Here is a 12,985-nt window from a genome sequence, read left to right as displayed (position 1 = left end):
ACTGAGCCAAACTGGCTAGCGCAGAAATGAGAGATTTTTTTTTTTATTGAAAACTCATAGTTCCATATCAAACCTCTGCTACAATAATCACATCTTCATGTCATTGTTTAGCAATGCATGAACTGCTAAACATTAATATTTTGACAATATATTGTTAATGGATAATTTTCCAAAAAAGATAATATTACGACTATCCTACAGATATAAAAATAAATACATGTTAAAGATTTTCTTTAACTCAATGAGAATACTGAGGACATGTTACAACTAATTCAAAGGAGAAATTTTAAAAAGACAAATTAGCCCTGGCTTGTGTAGCTCAGTTGATTGAGTGTCAGCAGTTCAATTCCAGGTTTGGGCACATGCCCAGTTTGCAGGCTCAACCCAGATCAGGATGCCTTCAGGAGGCAACCAATCAATGTTTCTCTTTCACGTGAATGCTTCTCCCTCTCACTCCCTCCCTCTCCCTTCCCCTTTCTCTAAAATAAAATTTTAAAAATGACCTATCTTATCTAAAGTGTCCCCTAGATAGTGCACAGTTTTTCACTGAAGCACAAAGAGTTTTATATTTATACTAAGCTAGATTAAGGAATTAATAGATAGATAAACTATTGTCCAAGTAAATAGTCTGAAAGAATTACACAAATTATCAAAGATCTTCCAAGAAGTTTGGCCAACAAGACTTTCCTGGTTTCATACAATTAAAGTGCCACTACATGTTCAACAATAGAAGTAAATACTACAATGTGTCTAATGGTAAATATAGACTTATACCTCTATCTTGCTATCTTGCTACCTGTTTTCTGACTCCTCGAGGGGTCAAAACAAGAGGAAGAAAAGGAGGTGGGGGGAGCAGTTGAGAGAGGAAAAAAAGTTATTCATCAGAACTGTCATAAAATGGTCCTTGCCCTCTGGTTTGACAGATGTGTAAAGCCAGCTCTGTAATTTATGGTCTCTCTTATGATCCCTTCAGAAATCCTTACTGGGAACATTCAATGTAGTTTCCAGTCCTAGTGGATGCATTTTCCTCTCGATAGCTATTCCACCTCAGCATTGCATAGTCATGTTCAATCTTGGATTCCCAACACCCAGTCCAGGCTTGGACAAGATCAAAAAGAGCCCCAGGCCTATTCTTTCTCCCAATGATCACATCTGATCTAGGAAATTCCCATGTATCCTTTGCTCCCACCTTGGGTCAGCTGGATCATCCACATTCCTGCCTTTTATACTTTTCAGCCAGAAGTCAGACATTAGTCTACATTGCCTCCCTCTGCCCCCCAATGGCACTAGACATGTATCAAGAATTCTGAGGAACCCTTCTCACTAGGCTTGAAATGAGAGAAAAGTAGGCAGAGAGAGCTCACAGCAGAGTTGTCTTCAAAGACATTCTCTACTTAATCTGAGAGGGCAGGGTGGGGCGAGGCTAACTCCTGACTCCATTTTGTACTGTGGGGCAGGGCGGAGCTATCCTCCATTTTGTAACTGGACCCTAGCCTTCACCCAACCAATCAGGGTCAGCCAAAGCAGTGACATCACCACCCTTATAAAACCCCTTGACCTGTCGAAGTTTGCTCTCTCTTCCGGCCATGCTGTAGGCGTGAGTGGGAAAGAGCCCATGCTAGCATGGAAGAGGCCCTTTTGTTTATTGCATTGGACTCGGCTCCCTGGTGGTCCTTGGGGATCACAAGGTCTGGGCATAACAAATCCTTTCTTCCCATTTCCAACCCTGTCATTTAGAACTTTGATATAAGAAAGGTTTAGAAACTTCACTCAAAATCTTACAAATCCAACTGTGTGATCTCACATTCCACTCTGCCACCTGGTATTTGTCATCTTAGGATCTCAGCTTAAACTTCCACTTATAGATTCTCTTATAAGGGTTTTCTACTATGAAAGTAAACAAGGATTCATGAAGAAGGTAGGTTCAGTTATTTCTAGAGAAAAAAAATTAAAGTTAAATTTTAACACATCTAAGTTATGGCTGAATGTTGGTTGTCCCAGCTTGTTTCTTCTTTATCCTTAGTATAATACATGCGTGAAATAGGAGAGAGTCCTGGAAAATAGAGATCTCCAAATAACTCAGTGGAAACAGAAAGAAACTCTGTGACTAGGAAAAGAAAAGCAATGGAGCAAAGGGCTAAACAAGTTGGCAAACACCTGCAAAAAGATAAGGGTTCCTCTCCTCCATCAATAGCAAAAGAGGTTGCGTACCTAACTTTTAATATTGAGAGATGTTTGGAGACTAACTTGATGGCTAATGCTTGGTATCTTCAACGGAACCAAGAGGTAAACATATTTACAGTAAAGCAAAACAAAACAAAACAAAAAAGGTGGCAGAATCAGGAGCAACAGTGGAGGTGATGATTCAACTGGAGTGAACTTAAAAGAAAATCTGACTTTTAAGATGTGCTGCTTGCTGAACATCTCAGGAAATGCTGGGTGACTGAGCACAGACAGTGCACTCAAAGGCTTACATACCCACCTACAAAAAGAATTAGTGTTGTTTGGAAATTAGGAAAATGAGTTGTACAGCTTGGAGTCACACACATTCTGTGTAAAGTTAGCCCGTCTAATGTTTGATATGGCTCTACTTACTAATCTTCTTAGTATAACTTTATGTCAGTATGACAAACTCTGTGTTTCTCACCAAGAAAGCTAGAAAAGGGAAGCTATGCCACCCATATTCCGTGAAAGCTGGAGGGACTCATAAAAGACTGTGCAGAATAAAAATATTCATATTTTAGTTCTTTTGCATCCTTGTAGCTATCTGTTAAAGTAATAGAGATGAAGGAGAATTCCCAGGGGGAGTAGAGGGGAGGGAGTATCAGAGTAATGAAGGACTGTCCCATGAGGGCAAATATTACACAGAGAAATTGGGTATAGGCATGGGAAAGTAGGAATTACGGGCTTGGTAAATAGGAATTATAAGTATGAGGAACCAAGAGGCTGGGTGGGACTCCATTGTTTGGTCAACAAGGTGTTAATCTCCTCATTCCAAGATGGACTCCCCGGCCCACAATTAACTCCCAGGTCCTGAGGGCATATAATTCCTAGCCAGGTCAGAATGTCCTTTCTTTAACCAACATGAGGCAATCATGGTTAACAGCATGATCAGTATTTCCCACAACCATAGCCAGTCCCCGATATTCCTTTCCTGCCCCTAACACCAGCTCACCTTTCCTTCCCTAGAACCTGATAAATCTACTCCCTCCTATTTTAGTTACTATTGACATGTTTGCAAATTATTTCAAAACTTACCAGCTTAAAAAATAAGATAAAGAACATAGAAAAATAAAATTTTTGCTGAAACCGGTTTGGCTCAGTGAATAGAGCATTGGCCTGCGGACTGAAAGGTCCCAGATTCAATTCCAGTCAAGGGCATGTATCTTGGTTTCGGGCACAACGGTTATCAGGCTGATTTGAAGTAATGTATCCCAAGGGAAGAGATTCATATAGCATAGATGCATTCTCATTTATAAGGCTAGTGTAGAGGTCACTGATATATAGCAGAATGTGAATGCCTTTAGAGGATTCAGAGTTCTTTGGAATTAAAAGACTAAAATCACATAGGTTAGGAATCATGAAAGACCTCATAGGAGAAGTGGCTACACAAAGACTTTCAGCCAACCGCTTAGGACTCCACCTTTAAATGTAAATGAATGCTCAAAATTTATCAGATATTTCTTGAAGACTACAACATGGAAGAGAAGGACCAAAACAAGCAAAGGATATGAAAAGAAAGGGAGAAAGAAAAATAAAAAAAATTGCCGAGCCGAAACCGGTTTGGATAGAGCATAGGCCTGTGGACTGAAAGGTCCCAGGTTCGATTCTGGTCAAGGGCATGTACCTTGGTTGCAGGCAAATCCCCAGTGGGGGGTGTGCAGGAGGCAGCTGATGGATGTTTCTGACTCTCCTCTTCCTTTCCCTTCTTCTCTGTAAGAAATCAATAAAATATATTTTTTTAAAGTCCTAACTACTAGGAATAACATGAGTCCTTTAAATCTTCAGAAGAGAGAATTTTTAAAATCACATACAAATGAACAGAAATGAGAATGGCCTTAAATATGTCATGAATGACCCTAGATGGTAAAGATAAAAGATCAGAAGTCTTCAAAATTGTTAAAGACAATGACTTTTTTTTAAATATATTTCATTGATTTTTTTACAGAGAGGAAGGGAGAGAGATACAGAGTAAAGAGTTAGAAACATCAATGAGAGTCATCGATCAGCTGCCTCTTGCATGCCCCCTACTGGGGATGTGCCCGCAACCAAGTTACATGCCCTTGACCGGAATCGAACCCTGGACCTTTCAACCCGCAGACTGATGCTCTATCCACTGAGCCAAACCGGTCTCGGCAAAGACAATGACTTTTAACCTATCATTTTATACCTGGTCAAGCTTTAGAGTAGACTAAGAGCTTTTGCAGACACACAATGCAGGACTTTGGATGCCCTGAAATGCTGGTCAACTTCAGACTGCAGAGCTATTCTATACAGTGATTTTTCACACACACACACACAATGGTGTGGGTTTGCTGTGAGTTCTTTGTTGTTGTTGTTTGTTTTGTTTTTTTTTTTATGATTTTAGAGAGAAAGAGAGAGAGGGGGAGAGAGAGAGAGGGAGATATTGATTTGTTGTTATACTTATTCATGTATTCATTGGTTGATTCTTATATATGCCCTGACAGGGGATCGAACTCTCAACCTTAGTATATCCAGATGATGCTCTAACCAACTGAGGTACCTGGCTAGGGCCCATACAGTAATTTTTAAAACTTTCAGTTGGCTGAAACCAGTTTGGCTCAGTGAATAGAGCATTGGCCTTCGGACTGAGGGTTCCCAGGTTTGATTCAGGTCAAGGGCATGTACCTTGGTTGCTTGCACATCCCCAGTGGGGGGTGTGCAGGAGGCAGCTGATCAATGTTTCTCTCTCATCAATGTTTCTAGCTCTCTAGCTCTCTCCCTTCCTCTCTGTAAAAAAATCAATCAATCAATCAATCAAATATATATATATATTTTTTTTAAACTTTTAGTTGGTTGTTGTCAATATTTAAGTTTTGGGAGGTTTCTAAAAACCAACAAATAAACACTGAATTTCCTGTTTCTTTTGAAAACAGAAAGTCTTGCCCAATTGGCCCTGCATTCCTGCATAGAATATGCTGAGGGTGAGTAGTGACCACCTCTTTAAAATGGAACTTTGTTGCCTCACCAGTGGGGCTCAATGGTTGAGCGTCAACCTATGAACCAAGCAGTCATGGTTTCAAGTAGGTTCGATTCCCAGTCAGGGCACATCCCCAAGTTGTGGGCTTGATCCCCAGTAGGGTATGCAGGAGGCAGCCAATTGATAATTCTCTCTCATCATTGATGTTTCTATCTCCCTCTCTCCCTCTCTCTTCTTCCCTAAAGTCAATAAAAATATATTTAAAAAAAGATGGAGCTGTGTTCTTCATCTCTCATCATCAAACATCATTCATGCCCTGAGGCATCTGAGTTTATGACCTCTGCTTTTAAGATTTCTACAAAATAAGGGAAGGAAAGAAGAAAGGGAGGAAGGGAGGAAGGGAAGAAGGGAGGGAAGGAAGAAGGGAGGGAGGGAGGGAAGAAAACCAAATTAACCTACCATGTGTCAGACTTCCTATCTTCCATGTGTCACCTGCTGGCCAGGAATCTCAATAGCTGAATTCTCATAGCTGCACCATCTCCCACTCTGATCTTATTTTTTTGTCCTTGGTCATGTTCTAATCTAAGGTTGAGTGGAGAAAAAAGAGGTAGGTATTCCTTTTTAATAAAGACTTTCAATTTTCCCTCACAGAACTCAAAACAAGTGAGAGGCAGCAGTCAAGATTTTAAAAAATAATAATAATAATTCCTTTGCCTCTGTGTCTGAAACTGAAAAGTTAAAAACTCAAGAGAGATACATGCAAGCCTCAGTCTTTGCTGTGATGTGCCCCTTGGTGACCCACATGGGCTGTGGGTTCCCATTGTTAAAATAAATGTGACCTTTCTTACACAAGAGGATTGTTGTTTTGATCAATTGAAAGGATCTTGTCGGCAGCCAGCAATCAGCATAAAAGGTGAAAAGGCGAGCAATAAATATGCCAGTGCGTTAACACAATTAGTTTATAAAAAAGTCACAGAGACAGAATGGAACATTGGGGGTTTACAAAAGCAGCTGACATGTTCTGTGCCTTAGAGATGAATTTATGGGTAATTAACTGTCCAGAACCATTCTAAGTCCTGTACACTGAAAAACATGAGCTGAGACAAAGAGTGATAGATTTTAGTGGGAAAATCCTGTATTGTGAAGTGGAAGGAAAAAAGGACAGAATAAGGCAATTAATTATTTAAAAATGGAGCTCTCACAGCTTACATGTGGAATCAGTATTTTTTTAAGAGACCAGGTTTTGTTGCTTATTATTCCTATTGCTGTTATTTGTATTGAAAATCTGGATCCTAGATTCTATCAAGTAGCTGATATCAAGCTCTAAAAAAATAAACTGGTTTAAACATAGAGTGAATTAGCACTTTGAAAAGAAACTCGAGATAAATCAGAGCAAATTTCACAGATTAACCTCCTGTGGGGAAGAGGGGGTCCTAATAGGATGTCAACATTGGTAGTCCGGGATAGATCATTGATGTAAGTTAGGGATTTCATAAAGTCATGTGACTAAGTCTTTCATTATGGCCTGGTAGGCAAAATAGAGAACTAATGTGATAGTATAATACAATAAAACTGACAACTTTATGACAGGGATTGTCACTGATTTGTTCACTGCTATATCTTCTTTATGCATCACAGAGCCTGACCCAGGGTCATTTGTTCTGGGTTAGTAAAATTAAGTTCATTCATTGATGATTGAAGAGCGCTAACCAAAGTGCATTGTTTTCTGGATCTTTGTCAACAAATTTTATCCTATTTGCTTCCACACTCCAAGGCATTAGGAAGTACCTGGCATATAGTAGGCACTTCATAAAGTGGATAAATTAATGAATAAACGTATAGATCTTTTATAACGTTCTTCCCAAGTTCTTTTCTTAGTCTTAACCTAGTCAATGTTTTAATCAAAGACTTGGCTGAAAATGTATTAAGACAAGAATTTATTAGTTATTACAATTGTACACATTAAAGCAATGAGTACCAGTAGATGAAAAATGATGAATCAAAAGGATCGTAGGTCAATAACAATGACTTAGCTGAAGATATATTAAAAGATGGGATTATTAGTTATTACAATTGTACACATTAAAACAATGAGTAGATGAAAAACGATGAATCAAAGGGATCATTGTCAATACCAATATGACACAATTACAGCCTGCACCAACCTGGGTACTTGAAGTTCATGATATAATGTCTACTTGTTCTATTGATTACCGAGAAGAAGGGTAAACCCTTCAACAATAGTTATGGATTTGTTTGTGTTCCTTTCAGTTTTACCATTGTTTGCTTCATGTATTTTAAAACTTTGTTAGGCATCACCCATTTACATTTGTTACATATTCTGGGTGAAGGGACCCTCTTTAACTTTTATTCTGGACCCTTTTATTTTTTTTAATATATTTTTTTATTGAGTTCAGAGAGAAAGGGAGAGGAAGAGATAGAAATACTAATGACGAGAGAAAATCGTTGATCAGCTACCTCCTTCACATCCCTTACTAGGGATCAAGCCTACAGCCCAGGCATGTACCCTGACCTCCTGGTTCATAGGTTGATGCTCAACACTGAACCACTCTGGCCAGGCTAGACTCTTTTCCTTTATGTAATGTCTTCCCTCTCTGTCAGAATGAATAAAAAACAAGATCCAACTACAGTCTGTCTATATAACACTCACTTCAAATATAAGCTATCGATACGTTAAAAGTAAAGTCATGGAAAAAGATAAACCATGAAAATACTAATTTTAAAAAGAAAAGGTTGCCTGGCCAGCGTGTCTCAATGCTTGAGCTTTGACCTATGAACCAGTCTGTCATGGTCTGGTCAGGGCACATGTCCAGGTTGCAGGCTCAATCCCCAGTAGGGGGCATGCAGGAGGCAGCCAATCGATGATTCTCTCTCATCATTGATGTTTCTTTCTCTCTTTCCCTCTCCCTTCCTCTCTCTAAAAAATCAATTAATAAAAAAAATGGGCAAGCAGACTATAAAATTACAGGGGGGAGAGTATGGAGATCTGGGGGAGATAAGAGATCAACCGAAGGACTTGTATACATGCATATAAATACAACTAATGGACACAAAACTCTGGGGAGGGAGGGTATGTATGGGAGGGTGGGGGCAAAGTTAAAATATGTACACAGATAATAATTTAATAAATAAAAAATATAAAAAAATTAAAAAAATTAAAAAAGGGGAAAAAAGTAAACTAAAAGCACACACAAGGAAGGAATAAATAAAAATAAAAGCAAATATCAATGATATTAAAACTAATCAAACCAAAAAGAGGGAGGAGGAGAGGTAGAAGCACTCACTAGAGAAAATAAAACCAAAAACTAGTTCTTTGAAAAGATTAATAAAACTGAAAACCCATTAGCAGGATCAATAAAAAGAAAAAGGGAAAAAACACGCAATTACCAATATCCTTTTGGATCTGCTCTGGGTTCTGCCTGCACAAAACCCTCATCTCTGTGACTTCCTGGAGAACCACTGGCTGGATGGGGAGGTGAAACTCATCAAGAAGATGGACAACTACCTAATTCACCTCCACAGGCTGCCTGGCCCCCAGGCTGGGCTGGACAAGTATCTCTTTGAAAGGTTCACCCTCAAGCAGAACTAGGAGCTTTGGGAGCCCAGGGGTTTTTAAGGGGCCCCTCTGCATTCCCCTGGTGTCTGGCTTTTGCCTGGGCCTCTCCCTGAAACCACTAGCCACTCTTTTAACCACCATGAAGCCCATCTCCATGCATTGAACCAAATGAAACAATAAAGCTTTTTTCAGGAAAAGAAAAAGAACTAAAATAGCCACAACAACTTTGAAAAAGAATTATCAAGTTGGAGGGATCAAACCACTCTATTTTAAGATTTACTACAAAGTTACAATAATCTCGAAGGAGTATTATTGGCAAAGGAAAAGAACAGAATAGAGTCCAAAAGTAAAAATCACACATTTATTGACTTTGACAAAATGCAAAAGAATTTCTTGGAAGAAAAAATAGTTGTTTTTTTGTAATTTTATGTTTGTTTGTTTGTTCAACAAATGATGCAAAACAAACAAAAACTCTCCAACCCATACGTTGAACTATGTTACAAGATGAACTCAAAATGGGTTGTAGATCTAATTGTAAAGCATAAAACTAAGCAATGCCCACCCCAAATATATATATAAAGAGATGTGTGATCTGAAGTTAGGCAAACTTCTTGGACATGACACTAAAAACTCAATCTATAAAAGAAAAAAAATTGATTAGACTTCATACAATTAAAATACTTTAGATGTCTAGTGTCCTCTTGAGACATTGATAAAAATTAACACTAGAGGAAGGAGATTGGGCTAGTTAGGGAATGATGAAAAGAATTGAGTTTTTTAGCTGGAGAAGAGAGAAATAACATGGTAACTTTCTTAGTGTATATGAAAATTTGGCCAATAGTTTATTAAGTCTTATCTGTATTACTCCTAAGGAAAGAATTGGGTTCCCTGGAAAGTAATCGCAAAAAGGCAGACCTCAAATTATTATAGAGTGTTATGATCATCCAAACTGGGAATAAATAGAATGACCTACCTAGATAAGCAGTGAGTTTCCCATCACTGGAAATTATTGAAAATTTTCAAGCAGATGTTAAAAACCCATCTATCACAGTTATTGCCAAAGGGATTACTTCACTGAGTAGGAGATTGATCTCTTTAACCTCTAAGGTCTCTTCCAACGCCACCTCCTATATTCTAAATTATAAAGGATGTTGTAAATCACACTCACCCTATGTGTGTCTTCAACTCCCTGCAACTCATTAGGTTGTACATTACACATAAAACCTACAAAATCCTCAAAGACTCCTCCTAACATTGACTGTCCCAAAACAGCATTCTAGGCTGTTTTAAAGATTTCCAACCAGCAACAAGGGAGATGTGCAGAACATGTGAAAAAATTAAAACTGTGCAGAGAACAGATAAATAACTTCTAATAAGAATGTATATGGAACTTTTGACTCTGATTTATGTGTGATGAGTTAGTATATTATCTTAAAAATAGACTAATACAAAGTTTGAGACATAGTTTGACTTCCCTGATTTGGTCTTTGCTCTAGTCTAGACAAGGTAACTGGGAAGTTCCATCTCTTAAAAATTATCAAAAGCAAAAAGAAACACGCCTATGAATTCCTATCCTTTTCAATTCTTTGACTCTTCCTTCTTATATTTATTCTCTAGTTTTCTAAAGTCTTGCTACAAATAAGGAACAATAGTGCCTAGTTAAGGTCATAGTGGACAGGATCAGGGCAGGGAACAACTTAGCAGTCATCAAGCAGACAAGGATTGGGACAAGGAGCAGGCTATGGAGATTAATTCTGTCTGGCAGGATGTGAATTAAAGCAACTGATCAGTTTTTGTATGGGCAAGATTTAAAGCAATAGATCAGGGCCCTGGCTGGGTAGCTTAGTTGGTTAAAGCATTGTCCCAATATGCCAGGGTTGCAGGTTACATCCCCGTCAGGGCACATACAAGAATCAACCAATGAATGCATAAATAAGTGGAACAACAAATTGATGTTTCTCTCTCTCTCTCTCTCTCTCTCTCTCTCACTCTCTCTCTCTCTCTCTCTCTCTCTCTCTCTCTCTCTCACACACACACACACACACACACACACACACACACACAAAATCAATAAATAAAGCTTTTAAAATAATAAATAATAAAAGAAAGCAGTAGATCAGGCATGGATTGGACAGGACTTCAATCAGAGGTCATGTGACATCCCAACAAATCCAAGAGACCAAGCTGCAATACCAAAAGCCACAGCTGTAATGGTGCCTTTCCACATCAGTCCGCAGGCCTAGTCTCCTTAGTGGAACTCTGGTACCATGTTATTTACATCAACTGCCACTCTACTCTTTTCTGAGCTCTCTTGAAGGTACAGTGATTCCCTTTACAAGCCCGTTAGAGAAAGAAAAAGTCTGTTTAGCAAACAAAAATAATCAATGGTATTAAAAGACAAGTCACTCAATGGGGTAGGTACTCACTGGAAGGAAGTGAGTTTCTGGGATACAGGTAATACTTCTTGATCAGGGTACATTCAGATTGAAAATTCTAGTTGTATACTTATGATTTGCACATTTTCTATGTTTATGTAATATTTCAATAAAAATGTTCTAAAGATATGGCAAAAGCCCCAGCTAACGGCTTCTCAGAGCCATTCTGGCTAGTAGGCAGTCATCAGAGCAATCACTAAGCCTCAGCCATGGACTCTCAGCCCTCTTTCTTTACTAGTGTATGTGCCTGCACACTCACTCACTCTCACTTGTAGATGTGCACACACCCAAACACAAACAAGATATGTTCAGAGGCAATAGAGGCCAAAAAGCACACTCCAGATGAGTGTATCCGCCTTCTCTTTCTAACCCTGATCCAGATGTGGCTACAGAGCTTGGCTGATATCATCTTATGGACCAGGATTTGACATTCTACACCTCAGTGTTGGGAAAGGGGCCCTCCTTCTTGGTAGAAATCAAAGCCCCCTGAGGTTGAAGAAACAGGATAACTTTAAACATCAGCCAACTAATGGTATCAAAATGAAAAAATATATTAAAATGTTAGCAAATATTAATGGGATGAGTTGGATATTTTTCTCTAATTTTTCTGTTTTCCATGGTGATTGTATATATCATCTTATAATTAAGAAAAACATAAATTCTATAAATAAAATTTGTATAATAAATTATCATTATTAAATTTATAAGCATATCTTTTCTCAGTGGATTCTCAACATTTTAAATACAAATCCTTTTTCAGACATGATTTTTGCAGATATTTTCTCAGTCTGTGGCTTGTCTTTTTATTCTCTTAATGGTCTCTTTTACATAGCAGGAGCTCTTAACTTCAATAAAGTTCAACTTATCACTTTTTTTCTTTTATAGATAGCACTTTTGGTTGTATCTAAAAACTCATCACCATTACTCAATTCTTATAACAATTCTCTGATATCAGTATTTCCATTTCTCAGATGAGGAAACTGAGACCCAAAGGTCATCTAACTTGACTAAGCTCAGATGGGCAGAAGTAATGGATTTGGACTTACTGATATTCCAGTGTTCTCTCCACTGTGCAATGTTACAATGCTACCTAACTGTATTCGTCTTGCCTTTTGGCGTTGTTTACCTTTATTTCCTTTTTTCACTTAAATCATTTAAAGTTTTTTTTAACCTAAGGTAAATGTGGTTTGCCAGAAGAAATAGCAACTTCCAAAGAAAAAGAGATTGATGAAGCTAGTCCAAAATATATCATAGTGGCCTTGTTAGAAACATACAGTTAGGTAGCAATGTCAAGTGTCATGGGAGCAGGGAACCCATGTGAGCATATTACAAAAGCTAAGGGCCCATTTTCCTAAAGACAGACAGACACACACACACACACACACACACACACACACACACACACATTTTGCATACAATTTTAGGGGTTTGGATGCCATAGCTTCTCTATGACATTAGTACATGCAGAATTAATTTAGTGCCTGGTCATGTGGAGGAAATATAAAATAATATAAAGAAATAATATCTATGAAAGTACTAGCATAGTTCCAGTGCATAGTAGGTACTCAGTAAATTCTTATTTAATCGGATCTGATTAATGATTAATAGTACTTTTTGCCTTCAATTAGGGAATCCACACCCACCGTTCAATGTAGTCTAGTACAAGAATTTGCCACCAGATGTCACTATTGTTCTAGAGAAACACTTGCATAGACTCCACCCACTCCAACTTCACCCCACCCTCCATAATACCTATATGCCAAGGTCGTGGGTTTGATTCCTGATCAGGGCATAAACAAGAATCAATCAACG

This window comes from Pipistrellus kuhlii, unplaced genomic scaffold, assembly GCF_014108245.1.
Source record: "Pipistrellus kuhlii isolate mPipKuh1 unplaced genomic scaffold, mPipKuh1.p scaffold_m20_p_7, whole genome shotgun sequence".
In the NCBI taxonomy this organism is placed as follows: Eukaryota; Metazoa; Chordata; class Mammalia; order Chiroptera; family Vespertilionidae; genus Pipistrellus; species Pipistrellus kuhlii.
The sequence above is the reverse complement of the archived record's forward strand: the minus strand, read 5'-3'. Positions refer to the sequence as shown.